At 37.4% G+C, this 22,220-nt stretch overlaps 1 long non-coding RNA gene across 1 annotated transcript in view; it reads left to right on the top strand.

Moving 5' to 3' along the window:
- LOC148407870 (uncharacterized) overlaps nucleotides 1-21,466 on the top strand; it is a 128,971-nt gene extending 107,505 nt beyond the window's left edge. The window contains exons 3-4 of the long non-coding RNA XR_015863629.1: nucleotides 19,306-19,408; nucleotides 21,333-21,466. This is a non-coding gene — a long non-coding RNA (uncharacterized LOC148407870). The remainder of the gene's footprint in view (nucleotides 1-19,305; nucleotides 19,409-21,332) is intronic.
- The last annotated feature ends 754 nt before the right edge of the window (nucleotides 21,467-22,220 follow it).

Here is a 22,220-nt window from a genome sequence, read left to right on the forward strand (position 1 = left end):
GTGAACACTAGATTTATACGTGATTTTTTTTTTACGGGTTGTTTTCATGTTTGTACATATTTTTTAGTTCCATTTATTGATGCAATCATCTCAATTTTTTTTACAGGTTGTTTTCATGTTTGTGCATATATTTTTAGTTCTCTTTATTGATGCAATCATTCGAATTGTTTTCTGACCTGCCCACAATACACTTTGACAGTCATCGTATCACCTTGTAATTACCTTTCAATAACCATATATTGACTACATTAGTTGCGCTCATCTGGAAATAATCACACTAATTGCACTATTAGTGTGAGTGGCATCAACCCGCCATCTCCCCTGCTGTGATGTCTTATTGGAATCATTATCTAAACCAATTTTTGCAAATGGAATTTTTGTTTTGTTTATGCAAATGTATGCCTGCTGGTGAAACTGCGTTTACAGTCACAGTTTCCTGTTGTGACATTTTCAAGCTGAAATCAAACACCTGCGGTTTCATATATGTACGTGCATGCATATATATATATATATATATATATATATATATATATATATATATATATATATATATATATATATAAAGAATGTGTCATGTCTTGCAAGAGGAATAATTAACAGGCCGGCTTGATTCATTAGCCTGTGGAAAGTAGGGAGGAAGCGCACTCTTCAAAAGCTTCGTTTGATCCGCGACTGAGGTGAGCGGGAGATGGCTGGCACGGTGGCACCGCAGCGTGATTACGGCCTGCGGACATCAGCGCGGAAAGATGGATGGCGCCTGTCAGCCAACTTGGAAAGATCGTTTGGTTTGATGCCGCAGAGGAGAAAGAGAAGTTGCCCCTGTAATTTGCTGGGTTTTACTTCAGCGTTGTATTGTGGGATTAGCACTGGAAAGTAACATGGAAGAAATTACCAAAAAAAACATTATTTTTTTTTCCCCCTTTAGCGTCTACCTAGTTAGCTTCATGACAATGCTAACACATAATGGAGCATCTAAAACCCTTGAAACAACAGATATGTGAACAAAAATGGTGCAGCAACACATTTAGATTATCCTGAGGAAGAAGGTAGCAGAATGGACTCATAAAACTGCATTCTTTATGATAACAAACTGATTGTTTACATTGTTGCCAAATGCCTCCCCCAACACTTCAGGGCAGCAATGACTTTGTATCTCAGGCCAACCCAAATGAATAAATGAGGAGCTGAAAGGAAATGTAACTAGAGTGGAAGGAGCTTTCAGAAGGTGAAGGTTCCTGTCCGTACTCCTCGTGAGTAAAAGGCCCTTGTCTTCCTTCCGTTTGTTGCATGTTCTAGGTTGCTTGAACCTAACAGTGGCCCAATGTTTAACCCTTGTGCGTTATTGATTTTGATTGATTTTAATCTTGATTTTTACATCAACGGCATTTCACATCAAAGGGCAAGCATTGAAAAAAAGACGGTCAAAACAAGACAAGACAATGTCAAATTTACACACAACACAACCACTTATCAAGGAGTCGACCATCCCTTGGCTAAAATACTGCCAGAATTATGTGGAAGAAAATGACCCAAAAATGGTCAAAATACTCCACAAGGGGTCAATATGCATAACAAAAACGATAACGTTGATTTTGAAAAGGATGAACGGCATTTGCATTCATTTCAATTTACTAACATTATTTGCGTCTCGACTGTTTTGGATTAGAGGGCATACTGTCTCTTGATGTATGAAAAATGAACACTCGCAAATAAGCTCATTTCAGCAGCACAAAAATGTGGTGTCCAAAAGCAGATCCTTACTATTTTTACTTTTTTAAAAAATCCATATTAGCCTATAAGTCTTCTTAAATGCTTCTTTTACAGATAGCTGCAGAATCTTATTTGTTTAAGCCTCCTTGTTGGATCAATTTTGTGCAAACAGAGAAACGGAAACTCATTATGCAGCTTAAAAAAGAAATTTAAGTGAATTACAGTAATTATTTAATGCTTGCTCTTGGTCAAGCTAAGTGTCTGTACGTGCTCTTATTTATTTCCTTAATAGGGCAGTTCATCTCCCGAGATCCCTCAGTGGATACTTTAAGCATCCATAAACGGACAATGTATGTATCGAGCAGTTGGGGTGAAAAAAAAAATCAAAATGTAGATTGCTTTTATTTGTGCGGGTGGAGTGGAATTCTCATGGAATAAGCTCAGTCCACAAGGGTTCTCAATTGCACGATTGCAGTGGATTATTACTCTTTGACTTTGTATGATGTTATGCGGATCCCGTTAGAGCACTTAAAGTGAAAGTATTGCATTGGGCAAATCTTTGTAAAAGTGCAAAATAACTCGAAATAATTCCCTCAGCATTCTTGCGTTGAGTAGTCCGCAGGATCAATGGAGCTCTTGAAGCGACAAGAAAATAATAAAATTGCACCCGCCAAATTGTACGTTTGCGCTTAACCACTTTTACAAAGTTTTTTAGATGTTTGCATTACACCAAAGAAAATGACACTTTGTGTATTTACAACAAATACAACCTTTTGCTTTTGACAAATGCATTTCGCTTAATGCTAGCGAACAATGCAAAATGACAGGCAGCTAAAGAGTAGCATCGTGTTTTGACGACATAATTGTTTACATAATGGATAATCATGCTTGTGTTTGCAAACGGTGAAGCCACACTTGGAGACAGATCATAAAACATTTACAGGCATTCTTTATTCGAAGAATGACAAATATTACTTAGGCTCGAAATATATTGATTTTTGGGTATTATACTGCCCCCATGTGTCAAAGATGAAAACATCAGAGGGAGCGGCGCTATGTCCAATGATTAGAAGACAAAACAGATTATTTAACCAATATTATATAATTTTTCAAAGTACAAGTGTTGAGTGCAACAGGAAATGTACTGAGCAAATAATTTCGACAAATTAAGTAGGAAATGGCTTACTGAAAAATGACCACTGGTATGTTTATGTACGAATGAGGCAGAGCACCTGCTTAAAAAGTAGCAAAATCAGTTTAACTGGGCACAAGTTTTATTAATTTGTTCAACTTAGCTAGGATCGAATCTCAAATTTATGTTCCATTAAGTACAATGCACATTACCTGCTTCAGTCCATTAAAATAAGATTCTGCATTAGGCATTCACAGTGAGCGTAACAGTGTGTGAAATAAAGTTTGTTGTAGTATTTATTTGCCATGAAATTTGCCCTAAATTTCCTACTGACAAATTCTATGTTTGAAGCTGAAAGTTTTCTAAACCACGACTGCAAAAGTAAACAAACTTTGGGAGCTGTTTAGGCCTAAAATATTGCTAATTTCACAGATGAGTTTAACCTTGCAGTCTATTTTTTTTTCTTTCCTGCTGAGACTCCTTGTGGACATGTTTGACGGTGGTGATGAAGTGGAAAACAGCTTTTCACAGCTCACTCTCTCTCTCTCTCTCTCTCTCTCTCTCTCTCTCTCTCTCTCTTGCTACTGTATGTATGTGTACACACACACTAAAAGCCTTCGTTTTTTTTTTTAAAGCTGATGGTGCATCTTATCAGGTGCACCTTATATATGGATCAATATTGATCAATAAAGTAAGATTTACCTGTTTCTATTATGTGTTTACAGTTGAACAAGGTTGGTCATATTGACATTGAGTTATTATGCTATTGAGAGTTTAGAGTTATTATTTGACTTATTATTGTTATTACTTTGAGTATTACTATATTGTGATTGAAAAAGTTGAAAAAATATGTCATTAATTGAGGTTGTGCCTTTTAATCCGGTGCACCTTACAGTATATATGGAAAAAGTTTTAAAATATGTCGTTAATTGAGGGTGGGCCTTATAATCCGGTGCGCCTTATAGTGTGGAAAATACGATATATATATATATATATATATATATATATATATATATATATATATATATATATATATATATATATATATATATATATATATATGTGTGTGTGTGTGTGTGTGTGTGTGTATGTTTATATACAATATGTGTAAATAAAAGATTTGAGTACTTTAGCCATTTACCTAATTCATCATCAAAATGTCTTAGTAAAATTGAATGTTTGAATGCAGGTTGCCCAGCTCTATGCATGACTTTGACAAAAGTAATGAGTAATAGCTTAATAGTGGTAATATTGATTGTTGTGAACATCGACTGTGCGAAGAGCAACACCCGTGAAGGTCAATTGAAAACATTTAATGAAATTGTGTGTCTCTTGTCCTCGGGGCACGCAAACATTACCTTTAACTGTGACTGCAGGTATAATTTGTCAAATGGGCCGCTTGCAGTGAATCATTGTCCGAGGTCTGCGAGTTGGCCTGCGGTTAAAATAGGAAAAGAAAAGAAAAAAAAAAACGTGATTAAATAGGAAGTGTGACATAACTCATGTTTAATGGTAGAAAAACAGCGGCCGGCGTGTTGGCACGAGGCCCACATGGACGAACATAAATCCTAACTCCCCACAGATGTTGCTTGTAAAAGGTCAGCACGACTTTGAGTCATGACACAATGTTGGAAATCAAACGGCGGAAGGGGGCCTAATTTGTCAGTTCCATATGACCGTTGCGAAGCGATCAAAACTCAGACCAAATAAAAAAACAAACAAATTCTATGATTGTCCTTTGCAGGAGTGGACATTCATCATCTCCAGGAACATTTTTACCATTTCACTTTGACTTTAAAAAACCAATAATGGTAAAATCTTGAGTGCTATCTGAACATTTTTATTTGTTCTCATTCTGATGTAGACCAAAATGTCCCTGACCAATATGGAATGTACAAAACTTATCTTTCCATATTCAAAAATTGAGCAAAAAAAAAGTGTGTGTATATATATATATATATATATATATATATATATATATATATATATATATATATGTGTGTGTGTGTGTACACTTTATTTATTCATTTATTTATTTTTTGCTCAATTTTTGAGGCTGCGGCTTTCCCTTTCATAGTTTTTTCTTAAATTGACACCTTGAATTGATAAACACATTTACTTTACCGGTGGATTGTGTCCTAATGGCTAGCAAAAAAAAAAAAAAAACCTCCGGATCGGTCACACTGGACTTTGAGCCCCAAGTCTCAAATCATGAGAAAAAAGTTGTGGGTTATAGACGGAAAAATTACAGTACTTTAAATCCCATTTGCTTAAAGCGGATCTTTTCAGTGAAAAAAAATAAAATAAAAAATTGTGTAAATATTCAGTAGTTTAGAAACGTTTGATCCTCGGCCGCAATTCAAACAAAGCATTAAACTACGTTTGCGTCATGCAGGTAAAGACAATATTGATTTTTCGCAGAGGAAGCGCACCCGAAATGAAGTCCCTCCGTTAACTTGATAAATACGTTCTCTCCATTAATTCACTTCATCGTCTGCTGACAACCGTGCCTTTAAGGAAACGCAGCATATGGAATCAAATCCACATTACCCCCAGGTCCTCCTGAGCGTGACCGAAAAGTGACAACAACTCTGTGACTTATTGAGAATGATCGACTTTTCCCTTAGAGGTTACATGGAATAATTCTCTTTTACGTAGGGTAGGGAAAAAAAGACTTGCCCGAGGGTATCGGATCAAATTGTCTTTTCTCTCATCATTTAAAGAAAAAAAAAAACGTCTACAATGTCTTATCAGCATTTTTGCCGTCGGAGCTCGTATAATTGATTGTGAGGGGACGGCCATGTGCATATGCCGCGCCTCAGTGCTGCAAAGATATATACCGTAGCATGGAAATTAAGTTTACCTTTCCGTGGCACATTCGTTGACCTGGAGGGGCGTTGGGGAAATTGAAATTACATTATGGTGGTGAAAAAAAAAATAAATCAGGTCACGGGGATATATTATCCCAATTGGCTTCACTGTGCACACATATCTTCCTCCAAACGACCGAATCATGATGTGAGCTTTTGCTTCATGTGAAAGGCGATTTATTCATTCGCTTTGCGTGAGGCTGGCGTCCAATCGGGAAGGACAATTGGACAGCGCAGCGCTTCTCCAATGCAAAAGTGACAGGCTATCTGGTGACATTTCTCTTAATCGTAGACTGTGGGATTCTTGTTTTGTGACAACATTCTGTTACTGCATTTAACAAAAAAACAAGCAGAATTTGGAAACTTACATTTGTTTTTGCTTGTCCCAGAGTTGTCAGTGCCCTGCCCCCCTTCCATTTTATTCATGCTGGAAATTGTAATAGTCAGTCCGTCAAACAAGAGCCGGTCCGTTGCCAACTTCCATCATCAAAGTAAGTTGTTCACAGATTTAAAAACTTCTATCTTGCATGTCCTGGCCGAAAGCCATCCAGAGTGAGCTCGCCTCTTTACCGTGTACCCATTGGTTACTTGAACGTCAATGCTTTGCTCAGTTGCTATCCAAAAAAAAAAAAGAAAAAAACTGGATAGATTCCACTGGTTGGTGGCAAAGTTAAAGGACTCTAGTCATAGTGACTTCAAAGTGATTCCAGTTGATGGTCTGAAGATGCAGCAACACTGCAGACAAACATGTCACCCTGTCGGCTTCTATTTCTGACAAACCTCTGACGGAATGTCTACCCCGACAATTACGACGATGAATTAAAATACTCTTCTGACATCCTTAAACTATCGTATTGTTTTTTAGTATTTTTCTCTGTCTTCTGTTGGTCTGACAGCATAACGGGTGTCCGTCGGCATCGGTGCTGTGGGTCTGCCCACCGTTTTGTTTTTTCTCAATACCACTCGAAGATTGAAATCAGCCACATAAGCCGTTTTGACGCACAGATAGGCATTTTTATAGAGGCCGTATTCTTACTCATAATAATTACCATAAAGGGACAAGCTAGTGGGCGGATGTCAGTTGGCTGTAATATTAATTGTAACAGCAGCTTGTGCTATCTGAAGTTGTTATGGCATTATTTTCAGTAAAAGAAGCGGGCAGACTGAACCGACGTCCGAGTCCATCCTTGTTCACACACAGAATAAAACCGAGAGGATCATGTAAAGATTATGAGATGAGAGTACATGGAAAGATCTTCCATTTGACTCATTTATCATTTTTGGTCTTTTGGCCTATATACACACAAACTCTGCAAGCATCCAATAATATTCTGCTCTGTTCAAACGGCCCCTTTGTTAAATTAAGGAGAAATTCAGAACTCTCATGACCAGTTACCGACAATAATTAGCGGTGACTGAAACCTTGACTTTCTAACACCAAGGTAGAAAAACGGTTTCAAGCACCCCTGCTACAGTATGTACCCATTCCAGGTGCACCCCCAACATATCTCGCAGATCCACCATATTTGTGAGGGCTTGCCGAAGATGGAAGTGTAGTTAATCGTGACCGGGTGCCTCTGTGAAGGCCACATGAGGTGAGACATGAAGGCCGTCTTTTCCACAGCTTATCGAGGACCAGCCAGCAAAGCTTCCGCCCTGGGAAGTATCCTTCTGAGGCTTTGCTCAGGAGATCTGCCTCCACTCTCCTCGGGAAGCCGCTCCTTCGCCTCTTTTTTCCTAACAATCTCATCCACGTCTCTTATTTCAACACATTAGCATTTTAAGCCACATGTGAAGGCGATAACCTTTGTAATACTTAACTTGTAGTTATATGTTAGGTCTCAAAACGTATAATTTGGAGTTTTTCTTAGATTTTCGTGCAAAAATACGCGCAAATGTTACCAAAGTGCACCCTTGTGCTCACAGTCTGCTAATCAGGACATTCCCTATTTTGTTATTCTTATTCTTAACGACTGTATTCTTATCTGCTTGTCTTATCTGCTGGTAACTTTAACAGTACCCATTTGTTCTCTTTGTACTTCTTTGAGTTGTAAATTGTGTCAAAGCTCTGACTAAATAGGAAAATAGTAATTGGTGTCAAGGAGGTATGTCAATGAATAATTGTAATTAATGGACTGTATGACAAGATTTCAGCGGTTCTCAAATTGGGGGATAGTAAGGTGCTTAATGGAGTATGTGAGATTTTAACAGGCATGAGAAAATGCATTTTAATGCTGTGACAGGAGCGATGCATTTTTTCTTTTCAAATTAAGAGCAACCCAATTGGAACATGAAGCAAACTATTGCAAAGACCCATTATAAACTTTTGAATTTCTTATATTTTTAATTGTTCATCACTGTTTTTTGTTGTTTTATTTTCATCCAAAAATACTTTACGCTAGTTAGGATGAGTATTATTGAAGATATTTCACAGGTTGTAAACCATCGAAAAAAGTTTAAGAACCACTGCTTTAGATGTCAGTGATGAGCTAAATTTATCATAGATTGGTAGTGGTAGTTTTGGAGTGTCTTTGCTGCGTGTACGGATATACTGCCGATCAAATGAATTTTGAAAGATATGGCTTTATAGATGTAATATTTTCCCCCAAAAAGTTTTAATAGAGACAACATTTTGGGGTCAGTTCCACAAATTTCTCACAAGTTGCTTCTGGGCTTGGTTCCCATCTCATCCTTCAGAAATACCGCAATAAAGTGCACTTTAAGTTCATCCCGAAATTTCACTGAAGTACCTAACTTTTCACGAGTAATTGTTGACAAGGGTCCTCGCCGTTTCACCACTTCATTGTCAACAATAAGCTAGCAAGTAATGAACAGAGGCCCTTTCGCCCCGGGGTTAATTTTGTTTTGTTGATACGCCTCCTTGCAACACCGTGGCTTGGTGATTCAATTACACGGGTTTAATCTGTGACTGTGATTCTATTTCGTAATGAATGCATTTCATTTCTCCTCAAACTTTAAGTGAAACCCTTTCGTGAACCCCGGGGTTTTCTACGGGGGTCTTGGTAAGCAACTTCAGCAATTTCAACTTTTGTAATTGCCCCACCAGAAGTCGTCGGGGTAAGTAAGTAAAAAGCGTTATGTTGTTTAATTGAAATGAGCAGGCGCTCGCCGAGGCAATATCCTCTCGCGTTTGCCGGCGGAATTAAATGTGCATGTGCATATTCCTACCCGGGTATTCATTATTCATGAGGCAACATGTTGAGGATAACACTCTGAATAGTGTACCAGCTCATTTGGACGGCAGAGTAGAGCACAGCTGTTGTCCACCGGCTTTGATGCATCCTTGAATGTATATTTCCGATGGTAAGTTCCTTTTTTTGAGCTCAATCGAGGCTTCCGCGCAGGCTTCAGAATCTCCTCTCCAAAGACTCATCCCCGCTGTCTTCCTGCCCTTCCGTTAAATTACCAGAGGGCTGCAACGCTCCGACCTGATCTTGACCAAGGACCTTATTAACAATTTGACAAGGGTCTTATGCTGCGGGTCTCGCCTCGAGAGAGCTGATTAGGCTAATAAAGCAGATCCACGGACATGTACGGCACGTTGATTTGCCCAATTAGGGATGTGACAAACCCTGGACATATCCTCTATGCAAGATGCTCCGTATCTCATGTTAGGATAATGATGCAAGGGGGGAATCTTTCAAACTGGACTTGAAAGAAAAGGATTAAATATAACCCAGTTTTCCCAAGTAAGTTTTGGGGTCTAGAAAAACAGTGACGCTGTCTTTCAGTCGAGACATTGTCAGACAAAGTGTTATGAAGAAGAGATAGCGCCGCTAAACACAATAGTGCAGGGGATCCCAAACTTTTTATCATCACGGACCAATCAACGCTGGAGATTTTTTTTATGGACCAGGGGGAGAGTGTGAATGGTGAATATAAAGTGCACATAAAACTAATGGGAGCCATTAGCTTGTTTCTCTCTTCACACAGATGTGGGGTGTCTCGCCATTTTTGAGTTCATCTGGTTCGTTAACAAAAAGGTAGAGAATCCATTCCTTGTCAGTTTTTGGGTTCTTTTTGGACAAAGTAGAGTTCAAAGTCCTCAGCGCGAATCATTATTTCAAGTAGGACTGGTACTGGCTGTTAAAAGCTTTCTTTTTCTTTGAAGTTGTAGGCTCGTCACCTGTCTTTACTGCATTAAGACAACCTTTGAAATATTTCTTTCAGGTTGTTTCTATGATCCATATTTCCATTCAGGATGCTGTTAAGGGTTGCAAGTTCCAGTTATAATACAGTCTCTTGGTAAAGTAATCATTTTTACCATTATAACAAAGTCTGATGTCACAAACCCTTGGGAGACAAAGTATTGCTCTGCCCACAAAATGACGGATTGGCGAGATTATGCTCAGGGTTACGTTAAAATGAATTTCTGAGCTCAAGAATCAAGCCCTGAGCTGCGTGTCATTATTAGAAGTGAATCAGCGCTAGGATTTGGCTTTAATATTGTGCCATCAAAGACATAACAGTCCAAGTAAGACAAGGTTGAAAAGTGTGTGTCTTTGTGTGTATGTGTGCATGTAGGATCTTTATCCAGGATTGCAGGCGAAGGTGACATAAATCACTTTCTTGGTGCTCAGTCACATTTCACCTTGAGAGCACCTCGTCCCGTTTTTATCAGTATTAATGGTTGTCCCCCTCCTTAACTTAGGCAGAGCTATTTCACACTTGGTTAACTAAGCGATGAGGACGTCCCCGTGCCTCTATATATAACCAGGTCTTCCGAAATATTTTTGAGATCCCTAATCGCTAAGCAAACGTGCACTTTTATTATATTCCCACATTGAGCATGTTGCGATAGGCTTCCTTGAGAATACTAATTCGTCAATACGGCAACTTTTCACTAGCAGTATGGTCCCAAGCAGGGGTGTGCTGGCCATGGGGAAATTCAGGAAAATCTAGAACGGCCAATCCACACCGGACCCAAATGGTCAGGGCAGTTCTCCATAGTTTCCAGACTGTAAAGCTTACCTTCAACAAATGGCCTATTTTAAAATGGGTTTCAGATATAGGACGCACCGCATTATAAGGCACATAGAATAGAAGCTACAGTAGTGACTGGGGTTGCGTTATGGATCCATGAGATGGAGTGGCGCTGAAGGGAAAGTCAACAGAGCAATCAGCTAAGTCTGTCAAACTTTGTCAAACTTTGACAATCAGAAATGAAGAATAAGAATTGGAGAAAAATAACCTTTTACATTATTACATTAAAAGACTCTAGATTAAGTCAGGAGTTTAAAAGAATATAATTACGATTATGATTATGAGTATCAACTTCACTGTATCTATATCAAATTGCAACCAAAAACCTTAAAATATATTGTTTGTTGATTTAAAAACTGTTTCTAGATTTATTCATTTATTTTTATAAAATCGAACTTGGTTTTACATAACTCACGATTTTTGTGCTTTGTACTCAAAATTGGAGCATATATATAGCTCATCAAAATTTCCAAAAGAGTGCTATAATATGTTTTTTTTTTATTATAAACAATATATTTATAACTGAAATTTTGGGGTAAACATTGAAGAACTTACATGGCGATTAAGTTATTTTTATTGTTCCCCAAAAGGGAAACGCACAGTTTGTGCTGTATAAAGCTTACCAGATTATGAGGCTTTTGAGAAAATCAAATGCATTTTAACGCAGAAAATACAGTACTATTGTATACTCTTGCTAATTCACGAACATAAAACCTTTACAAAACCTCATTTGAGGCTGAATGACCCACATTCAAGCGCAACAAATTTTTGAGTATGTAACATTTAATCAGCTGTTTTGACAGCTAGTGTCAGCTTCTGTCGCTTGGGCGCAAACATGCAGTTAGACATGAAATTTTCCAACGGATTTGTGATTGAGATGGCTAATACACGCTCATATTTTTGATCTGACACGTGGATATTTACCAAATATCCTAGCGGATGCTCTTATTCATGTTCAGCTTTTGCAGGGATTAAGTGTTTATACGTGTGGTTACATGCATATTTGCTAGTGTGAATAAAGTGCTATCGTAGAGCAGGTGTGAGTGTGTGTGCACAAGTGTGTTTCAGGTTGGTTGCGAAGCAGCTGCAGTGGTTGCTAGGAGGCATATGAGACATCTGCCAGTGACTGCGAAAGGTAAGCGGTTGCGAGGAGGCAGCGAGGGCAGCGGTGACGCGTCGGCCATTCTGAACCACGGGATGCTAGGTCACACGGTCCCTGACGGAGGAAGCTTGGTGGAGAGTTCAGTGATATACAGTAGGAGGCCGCTAGCCCATTGTCTATCATCGATGGAATTCTGGGCTTGGGAGATTTTAGGGCTTTATAGAAAAAGACGTTACAAAGAACAACGTAAAAGCAAAAAAACAGCAAAAAAACATGTATTATGAAAATGATATTTTGAAGGAACACTAAATAATCCGACAAAACTATGTTTGCAGCCAGAAATTTTACACAACGGGACTTTTCACTATAGCAAATCTATGTCTCAAACGTAAACATAAAATATAGGTTGTCCAATCTACAATCTGACTAAGTTAAAAACAAAACCATCCAACTAGCCTATCCATACCTTCCGGAATTTCGTCACGAGCGGAAAACATGGTGGACAAACTATCGCTCATGGAAATTCGCTGGTACAAACACGTTTATGATTTGGCTGAAAAGAACTACCGTGACCTAAAAACTGTAAACAACTCCAGGCGAGCCCCACGTTGGTTAGAGATGAGGAGTCTTTTAAAAACGTATGGAAGAGAGTTGAATCTACTACGATTCTCTACCTCTGTTACAATGTTGTTTGTAAGCTGTAGACTCCATTTACTGCCACCTATAGTATGGGAGAATATCGTTTGTCTGCGGGGAAAAGCCGCACCGAGTATGAAGTGCTGCAAAACGCGTGCAGAGGCGTCAAGCATAAACTAAGCTCTACTTTTGCTGCAGGCTTGTTTTTGCTGTAGTGAATTTCAGAACTAGGTAAATGCAGAGAAAAACATTTTGTATTATGCAACAGGGGTATTTTTAATTGTATGGGGAAGTAATAAAGAGGGAAAGGCTTCAATGCATGGAGATTTTTTCACGGTGTGGGGTATTTTTGCACATGCAGGTTTTGTTGTATAGGAGTTTTACTGTATACCTAAAACAAAACTTAAAAGAAAAACAATTTAAATGAACATTAAACACTGGTTTAAAATACTTTTTTTCAAACAGCTTTTAAACAGGTTACAGGTTAGTCTAAAACAGAAAAAAATAACCAAGTACATCAAATTGCCTGAAATACAAAAAAAATATGCCAATCCTTATTTTCTTGCAATTACACTACATGGTAAAAACAATGCCTTTTCCCTGGGGTCATCCGTGACCCCCCAAGCATCGCCTCACGCCCCCCATTTGAGGAGGACTGTTTTAAAAAGGATATTGTACATTTAAAAATCTCATTAAATATGGACAAATTGTGAATTTTTTACTACTCTAAGGGCTAAATAATTTTAGTCTCCCTTTGAAAGCATCTGATTTTGCACACATTTAACATTCATCATGATACTATGCAGTTTTTTCGTCCCCATTGGACAGGATTTTTGTGTGGCCTGCTGAGGTCTGTGTGACACTAAATTCCATTTGAGTCAAAGGTAAGCTAGCTAGCTGCCAAATTGAAGCATGTGCTCTACCTCCCGGGAGCTCTCATCTCATTTACTGTCTTTTGGCTGCGCGGTGTTAACAAAAAGCATCATATTCCGACACGCATCAATATTCCAAACTTCAATTCCCCTGGATGGGGAAGATACAAGCAGCGGGGAGGCGGCTTCGTTTGCGGAACTGAAAATCGACTTAAAGAATAATACAGGTGACGAAAATGTGTCAAAACATCTCATCGGGTTTATCATTTATTCCGTTGAAGAATTAATAATGAAATAAATGCTTTCAAGTCCTTGTTTTATCAGTGTCTCATTTCACCTCGTCACTTAAATCCAATTTGAGGCGTTAAAGCAGAATCCTCCGATGACTTCCCTCAGTCAAAATTAATCCCGAACATTTTTATTGTAGCCTTCATCAGTTTGATTACTCGTATAGATTGAATCAATTGCAACGTCAATACTCGTCACCGCATGACTGAAGCAAACTTAAAGATCTGTGAATCAGAAGTGCGCATTGAGGATATTTTAATGACAATGAGGCTGCAACTGCTGAATTGATGGATTGCTTACATAAAGCAAACATTTATGCATTTCTCGGACATTTCCAAAAGGACAACGATCGGATAAAAATGTCATAAATGCCCACGGGTGCTCAATTTCAACAGGTAAAGGAATCATTCATTTTTACATCAATGATGACATGAATAGGCACAAGTGAAGGAAACTGACCAGGATTTAAAAACAAAAAAAACAGTCACTTAAATGATTTTATTATAATTCAACTTTTTAATATTCATTCATAAACTGTTGGTAAAGGAAAATATTGGATATATTTCTTGGTCATTGGCCCATAGATGTTATTAAGGCTCGGAACTAATAGTGTTAAAGTTTTGATTTTTTTTAAAGAAAACATTGGGAATTCAATGAATTCTTTGCAGGGCAAACCCGTTATCAAAATACTTTTTTTTTTTTTTTTTTTAAACCATATTTGGAACATTTTGGTTAGCCTGGTGGAACATTGGTTAGCATGTCCACCTTACATGCAGGCTTCGTGTTCAGATTCCGGCTCTTTCTTCAGGTTCAAATATTCGAGATATTGGTTAATGTTCCAGATCAATTTACATTTATTATTATTTAGTCATTAATTTTTTTTCAGCTTCAAACAGTTCAGTTGGTCAAAGGTATTTCTAGTTTGAAGGATTTACATCGTTTTTTGTTTTTTTTTAATCATTTCAGGCACTTTGATGCATTTTAAGCTATTTTTTCAGATTCAGAATTAGCTGTAACCTGCGTTATGTGCTGTAAAAAATAAACATTTGCTGAAAGTTGATTTAAAAAGTTAAATAGTACTTTTCATAGTTTGAAGGATTGACATTGTTTTTTGCTTTTATTTATTATTTCAGGCACTTTGATGCACTTTAAGCTTTTTTTTTCAGATTCAGAATTAACTGTACCCTGCGTTATGTGCTGTAAAAAATAAACATTTGCTGAAAGTTGATTTAAAACGTTCAATCGTACTTTTCATAGATGATTTAATTTATCGTCACCGCAGCGAGTAGTGGAGGCGGGGCAAAATATTTTCTCTTTGCTTGTGGAGTCTTTGCAAAAATAATTGAGAAGTATTTTTCTGTTTGGAGTGAAACACTTTGTAGTCAGTAACAATACATAATATACAACAATACTATATTAATGAATACAGTAGATGAAAAAAAATGTGAGGCCAAGGTTAAAAAAGGAATTTATAAAAAATACCTCAGTAATTTCACTAGAACATCCTACAATTCTTTGTGGCGATCAAATTAAAATTCACATTGATAATCTCCCTCGCTCTGCATGATTCCCTTTTTTTTTTCCCAGAGATATCAAGCCACGCCATTTGCTGTCAAATGATGTGATGACCACACGGCTCAATCCAGGGCAGACTTTTCAGGGCATGCCGTCAACACACAAACGAGAAGACTTGCCATCCCGCCGCATGTGACATTGGTAATCATGCGAGCAGCGGGTCAGGCAGACACCAATCAAGGCGTACCCGGTCTCACGCAGCATGGCCTCCGATATCAGACACGACCCGGTGCAACCCACAGAGTGCCATCTGCTCTGCATTTCATGTCAAAGTACCTTAACCGTCTTTCTGCTTGCTCGCTGCGCTGTGGGGGTGAAGGGCAGGGGGCTGACTTGTGAGGATCACGCCTGTATTTGCCTTCTCAATTTGCTAAAGGTGCCTTTTTCTTTCTCTCCTTTTAATGACCGACGATGAAAAACAAGTCACTTTGATTTAGTGTCACGCTCCATACCTGTCTTTGAAAACTTCATTTCACTTCATCATTCAGAAATGTACTTTGTTTTGCTTCTTATCCTGCTCAGACTGATGCTCAAATGTACTCCTAGCTTCATTAGAAACCCTGTATTATTTAATAAATTTGCATTTCATTTATTGCACTACTCTCCTTTTCACATCTGTTGTAAATGTCCCATTCCAAAACCGGTATAAAGGCATATAGCTAAAAAACATTTAGTGTATGTAGGGTAATATGTAGATTTTTGTTTAGCACACTGGCCCGGTTGCAGCGGAAAAAAAAAAAAATAAAAAAAAATAAAAAATAATATATATATATATATATATATATATATATATATATATATATATATATATATATATATATATATATATATATATATATATATGTTCCAATATATCATTATTCAATTTTAAATGCTATGCATTATATGCATTTGAAAAGAAAATTGTTTTATTTATTTTTTAATCTTCTGCATATTGTAAAAGAAAATAATGTCAAAACATTAACTAATGAAATGTTTATTTTACTGACCGATGATGGTTGGATGTTTGAATGAACTGGAATATTTATTACGACAATAATTGGGAAACTGGGGCAACGCACCTTGATCATACCATTTCAGAAATATAAGGGGAAACACATGGTAGTACCCCAAAACTATGTGAGAAATATACCTTAAATCACCCCTATAATAGTGGAGGTTTTGGTACGTTCTGAAGAACTACCCAACTGAGCGCTTTTTCTGCCAATTTGACTTCAATCAAGAAGTGGCGCTCCACAAAGGTAAACTTTCAAAAGATGTAAACATACTCGCAATACGAAACCATACTATTGCTACATATGAATACACAGTATATAATTTAAAAATAGGTGGTCAAAATGTTGTGAATAAGTGGTGTTTTTTTTTCCTCTCAATTGATGTCCACAATGAAAGTAACCAGCTGGAGTTAATTTAATTCATCTGATTTAATAGAGTACAACAGAAGGTATCTCAAGGACCTTTCTAAATGGAGCAGTTCTAAAAGCACGGCTAAAAGCATTGTAAGTTAGAGGTAAGGAAACATTTTCTCTTCCTTGACATGTTTAAAATTAGTCAACAAAAGCAGTCCAATGAAGTGACAATTATGCCCTTGAACAAGCTGTGCGCAATTAAATAAAACGCCGCTAACATTAAATAAACTTACTAAAATTAAGGTGCTGTTTGTTTGCAGGTTGTGACAAGCAGGTTTTTGTTTTGTTATAAACATTGTTTTTTGTTGTTGTTGTCATTGTTAATGTGTGGATTGTATTCAAAAGGCACGTGGGTCATGACAAACATTTTGACAAGCCCCGCCCCCAAAACAAAACGCAACGTAAGCTTTATTTAGAATGGTACTTTTCATACACAAAGCAACTTAGATGCAAACTTGGTTTATAAGCATTTACACTGAGTGCTGAGCTTACATATTGATACCACACAAAGCACCTGGATATTCAACATTAATTATTACACAAGACCAAAATATGCTAATGACAAACGTAAGTGCCACGTCCTCAATATTTTTTTAGACAAACACAGTGCTGCTCAGCTTGTGGCTTGCGTGTGTCATAGGTAGTGAAATCCTTTTGGCAGACTCTTCTGATATGCTTCTCAGTGCAAATATTAAAGCTGTGAGTGTTTGGTTTTAAATGTCACTGTTATTTTTACGAGTTTTTTTTTTTTTGCCTTTGTTTGGGAATCACTTTTAACAACTCTTTTTAAGGAAGCAATTACACCAGTGCTTTATGCGTGAGGGGAAAAAAAATAGAGTGCCGGTACGCTTCTTATTTGACTGTTGCCAGGTAAATTTGATCGTGGGTAACATGTCAATAATATAAATAATTACTAAATTAATCTGTAATGCATAATAAATAAGAATAAATGACTTAATTCTGCTTGAGTTTGAAATGTCTGGATGCATTTGAACGCACCTCATAACTCCTGTTAGCGGTTAGGCACCAACAATGGAGGCTTGTGGCGTAATTAGCTGACGTTTTTACGTTTTTACCCAAATTACTTAACGGACTCATTTGAATATCACAAAATGCACTTTTTTCCTCAATAAACAAAGCCACATGGAATGGGAGAATATGCGGGTATAAATAGCGGGTTTAAGAGACAAGTTGTTTCTGATTGGACAGAATTTGGTGACACTACTGCCGCCTAGTGGCTTTGCATGCTTGGAAATAAATAAAACCGTTAAATGCGGATTAGTGTAGCAGCAATTACGATTTATATATCTATTTATTTTTTTCGAATAAACCACACCATGTGGGCGTAATGGGAGAATATGTGGGTTTAAAAAGCTGTGGATACGTGTAGAGAAGGCCTAAAATTTAGAACAACCGGTATGCCGTACGGGCCCATTTAAAGTACTGGATGACAACACAGCTTTAGATGTTGTGCCGGCTCCTTTTGATGTCGACGAAAGTGCGGAATATTTACTTGACTGAGTCAAATAAGGTTTTCAAATTAAAACAGTGATCCATTGAATGACATGTTTGATCCAAGGCTCTATCCCAAACACTCGGTTATTAGCCTTTAGCTACAGCAGCCGGATTGAGTCGGCTCTGACGCGCTGACATCACTTACCTTTTGAAAGCTCGATTGAGAACACTTTTCTTTTGAATCTCTCCTCTCTTGTGCTCTCATACCGGAGTGAATTATCAAGTAAGAGACAACTTCAAAGGCTGCACTTTTCCCCCAAAAATAACAAAATGGGAGAAGCTAATGTTTGGATCTGAAATCAATCTGCTCTCTTTTTATTCCATCCATAATGCACACTCCATCTCAGTGATCCGTCTCATTAAAATGTACTGTAGCTCTTGAGATGAGTTTTGTTATTTTTTTTGAGACGCGTATCTGCTTTTAAAGATCGCCGATATTTTTCTCGACTTTCTACATGCCATGTATTTGATTTGCTCACCCTCGCTCTCATCTTCTTGAGTTGCATTTAAAAGAAGAGCACAAAAGTTTAACTAATGAACTATGAATTAATGACGTACCTAATAGTACCGTATTTTCCGGACTATAAGCCGCACTGGTATATAAGCCGCAGCTGCAAAATATGAGCAAAAAAAATATTTTTGTAAGCTGTACTGGACTATAGTCTATAGTTTATTTTAGTGAACATAACACATTCTATTGTTACTATTCTAATTCATATACAACCATAAATAAAATCACATATAATGTGTACTGTATATACAAATACACATCACAAATTTACCCCAAATTTTATACATTCTCTTATTAAATTTAGACTTTTTTTTTTTTAAATAATATATTGTTTTAACTCTTTTAGAGCACAGCCATTGATTGACATCTTTTCAGTTCTATTTGATAGTTGTTCCATAAATTGACACTTCGAGTTACACACATTTGCTTGCTGGTGACTAGCAAAAAAAAAAAACTCAGATAAGCCGCATTGGACTATAAGCCGCAGGTCTCAAAACACAAGAAAAAAATTGCGGCTTATAGTCTTTTATTACCGTTTCACAATGCAGTTTGTCCTCTGTAGCATCCAGACATCCTTTTTTATTTTATATCCCTATTTATGTTTGCCGTTATTTCCGAGAGTCAGCTGAAAGGAACCCCAAGAGCTTGCGGATAAATCACAGTTGACTCCTTTGATTTAAGGTGGCCATGGAGCAGCGGGCCACAGGTGAGGAGAAGCGGAGGGAAAGCAGAAAAGGGGGGAGCCTTCTCCTCCTTCAGTCTATGGAACCGGGATTCAGCAAAAGTGAGTTCATTAAAAAGTTATCGTCCGTAACCGTGAAGAAAAAGAAAAGTCGGCTTCGAGGCCACGTGTAGATCCGGGTGCGTCTTTCATCATCGATATGCACAGTTAAAGGGGGGAAAAAAAAAAAAAAAGAGTGAAATAATTTTTACAGGAACGCTGACAGAAGCATCATGCTTTTTATTCTTGGAGCGCCCTCTCCCTTGAAGATTTATTACCAATAGCAAATTTGTCAGTAGAAATTATTGTCCTATTAAACTTTTTACGGCAGAAAAATATTGGCTGGTAAAATTGGAGCCAGAGACAGAAATAATTGATTTCAGAATTGATCAAACATGATTCTATGCTAGAAAATGTGAAATGTTTTGAAAATAGGGCTCTCAAATCACTATAATAATTTAGTCACCGTGCTATAATTTTGAATGTTTAACCTTTAAAAGAGAATGAGTAACTTTTTTTGTTATTTCAAATTAATTCTTGTTCATGTATTATCATTTTTGGATTTATAATAATGGATTTGTACTCCATGCTGCTTACTCGTACTCCTTGCTGCTTACTTTTTCCATTATGGCCATATTCTCCAATTTGTGTGCAAGTCTCATGATAATTTATGGATGCATAAAAATATGTATATAAATACATGCCTTTTACCGAGACACATTTTCATGACTTCTGACAAGCGACGAGTGCATGCACCAAGCAAAAAGGCATCCATGATTCATTGGCGTTTGATGCTGGCTGTAAATCCTGGTGCATGGAGTTTTCATACATGTCAACCTCAAAATTGAACTGCACGATTATGGCCAAAATAATAATGAAGATTATTTTGGTCAATATTGAAATCGTGATTATTAATCACGTTTATTCACCATGTTTGGTCAAACATGTCTATTTTATTGCCTTTTTTTTAAACAAGCAGTATATAAACAAGGCTTCAAGGCCCAATACTTACAAATAATAATAATACACTAAAATAAGTACATGAATCATAATTCAAACGCATTCACCCAAGACATGGCAAAAACTTGGCACACAGGGCAACATACCTAACTTACTTGCTGAGAACAAACAAACAGAACAAACAGCTGAGAAACAACAAAAAAAGCCTACTTATAACCAAGCACACTATTTGCTTTTGAGCAATTTTTAATAAATTAGCAGTCATAATGTCATTTTAGGTTGTTTCAAACCGAATTTATTCCATTTTTTTGCACATCAGATTTTTCAAAATAGCACTGTATATATTTGGAATCAGGTGAGAAACTCTACGCCATTTCACACTGGTAAATAATATATTAGGGTGAGAGGCAGAGGTTTTTGTTATGCAAACATGTGGGAAACGTTCCCCTGGTGGCAGAATGATAAAGTGCTTGATTTGGCATGTACATAGCCAGCATTTTAAAGGTTGATATCTCAGAGGATCAGCTTGATTAATCGTGGTAGCCAAAATCGTGATTGCCAATAAAGCATATCCGCAATACAGTATTTACCCTGCAATACCCTAATATACCACAAGATCCTGCCAAAGCACTTGCTAATGGAAAAGTAGTCATCTCTGTCAAGGAATAATGTTTAACACATTTTGACTCTTTTCTGTATCAGGTAGAAGCTAAGTTTATCCCAGCTTGTTCACGGACGTTATGGAAAGGTTTGTTGTTTCTGTGTTTAAGCTAACAAATAACGGCGGGCTCAGTATTGCTTGACTTTGTATTTGTATGGTTTGAAAAGATAAGGCGAGAAGAATGTAAGCCAGGGGTGACCTGGTTCGGTCCTCGAGAGCCACAACCCCGCCTTTTGGGTTTCCCTTCATTCTACACACCTCATTCAAATGATCAATTATCAGTTGATAAGCCAATCGTTTTCCTCTATTGATATTTAGAAAAACCCAGCAACATAAGCACAAATTTATGAGTAAACTCTTTTCTAGGAGGACAATTTAACTGACAAGTTCAGGCTTGACAGACTGGAAACGTCCAAGTTCCGCGCTCGCCTCTAAAGGCAACATTCCAGAACTCCTTAACATACTGTACAAGAAAGCAAGAAAAGAATCGGGAGATGGGGTAAGTCGATTATTTTTCTGCTTGTGTATTTCTATGTGGGTGGAGGGGGGCATGAAGCCAAAAGTGGGCGGGGAAAAAGCTGGTGCCTATCCAAGCCGTCTTTGGGCAGGAAACTTGAATCATATGTATTTGTTGAAAATCTTAAATCTAGATTTAAGGTTCTCATGTGTTCTGTAGCTTCTGAAACTGATTTAGCCATCACTACCGTCACTTTTCACTAACACACACATAACCTTCTGCGTAATTTGAACCAAGTGATGTGGAAATGTTGAGTGGAGGGAATGTTGAATTCAAGGTACATTGACATCTTCTGTGCATTGTTTCAATAATTAGTATGTGTTGTCTAACTGGAAAAGAGTCTGACCTTTTGCAACGGGGGCGCACAAGAACATCTGCAGCCAGCCGTGATTAATATATGAATTCATTAAAAATACGCCTTCATTTTTAGTAGTGCGTCTGTGACTTAATAAACTGGGAATTCACACTAATTTTGCTTCTTTGTGAGCGCAGTTATGGCCTTGGGATTTTTTTTTTAATACAAAATGGGCAAATAGTCCTTTTTGTATTCACTTGTTGAATTTAGGCCTTAAACATAATAAAGTTTGATAAAAATATAGATTAAAATTGTGCTTGAGAAATAACGTATCCAACAAGTAAAATCCTTGAATTGTATTATCCTTTATAGGGACTGTGTGCGTTTTTGTATGTGCAGAACAATAATTAGAATGAAGGCTGTTATATGAAAAATAATCATG

This window comes from Hippichthys cyanospilos, chromosome 19 (assembly GCF_059441005.1).
Source record: "Hippichthys cyanospilos isolate Australia breed blue-spotted pipefish chromosome 19, RoL_Hcya_1.0, whole genome shotgun sequence".
Classification (NCBI taxonomy): Eukaryota; Metazoa; Chordata; class Actinopteri; order Syngnathiformes; family Syngnathidae; genus Hippichthys; species Hippichthys cyanospilos.